Genomic DNA, 998 nt, shown 5'->3' with positions numbered 1-998 from the left:
TCCTTAATGTAGTTCTTGGGGATATTCAGTGTGACACAGTGTGACTAGGCTAACCCTTTGAATTACAGGCACAACAGAAACAGGAAGTAAGAGTGAGAGAAAGTTGTGGTGAAAGAGTACAGCAGGGTTCGCCACCATACCCTGCCGGAGCCTCGTGGAGCTTTAGGTGTTTTCGCTCAATAAACACTCACAACGCCCGGTCTGGGAATCGAAACCGCGATCCTATGACCACGAGTCCGCTGCCCTAACCACTGGGCCATTGCGCCTCCACAGATAAAATAAGTACCAGTTGAGAATTGGGATTGACATAATTGACTATCCCACTCCTCCAAAATTTGAGAAAGACTTATTATTACAAAGGCAGCAAACTAGCAGAATTGTAATCACATCAGATAAATTGCCTAGTGGCATGTCTTCTGGCTCTTTACATTTTAAGTTCAAATTCTGCTGAGGTCAACTTTGTCTTTCGTTCTTTTGGAGTCAATAAAATAAGGACCAGTTGTGCACTGGGGTCAATGTAATCAACTAGCCCCCACCCACAAGTTTTCAAGCCATGTGCCTATAATAGAAAGAAATATTATCGTTATTAATTATATAATTTTTAAAAATGAGCTAAGAGAAATACCTCAATCAGACAAGTAATGATTTAACTGAAATTTTGATGTCTTTCCTAATACCAGCCACTCTAAGAGTGTAACGGATGCTTCTTACGTGCCACTAACACAGGTGCCATTTACATGATACCTGGAATGGCCACAACTACAATTTCACAAGTGCCATTTACATGACACTGGCAAAGGTCACAACTACATATATATATATATATATATATAGCCACATGTATGGCTGTGTTTAAGAAGTCCACTTTGCAGCCATGCAGTTTTGGGTTCAATCCTAATGTGCAGCACCTTAGATAGATGTCTTCTAATATAGTGCTGGGTGAACCAATGCCTTGTGAACATATTTGGTAGATGGATGCCCGTTTTATATATATATAT

At 40.2% G+C, this 998-nt stretch overlaps 1 protein-coding gene across 2 annotated transcripts in view; it reads right to left on the bottom strand.

Annotated features, from left to right (window-relative positions):
- Positions 1 to 998, bottom strand: part of LOC106881098 (leucine-rich repeat transmembrane neuronal protein 4) — a 28,240-nt gene that overhangs the window by 22,706 nt on the left and 4,536 nt on the right. Inside the window, exon 2 of one of the 2 annotated variants that reach the window (XR_008264142.1) lies at positions 8 to 559. The exons of the other annotated variant lie outside the window; for it this stretch is intronic. The gene's annotated coding sequence lies outside the window, so the exon portion shown is untranslated. Of the gene's footprint in view, positions 1 to 7; positions 560 to 998 lie in introns of those variants that run through there. 2 annotated transcript variants of the gene reach the window in all.

The sequence above is a fragment of the Octopus bimaculoides genome, chromosome 5 (assembly GCF_001194135.2).
Source record: "Octopus bimaculoides isolate UCB-OBI-ISO-001 chromosome 5, ASM119413v2, whole genome shotgun sequence".
Classification (NCBI taxonomy): domain Eukaryota; kingdom Metazoa; phylum Mollusca; class Cephalopoda; order Octopoda; family Octopodidae; genus Octopus; species Octopus bimaculoides.
Note: the sequence above shows the minus strand (reverse complement) of the source record. Positions and strands in the feature narration are given on the sequence as shown.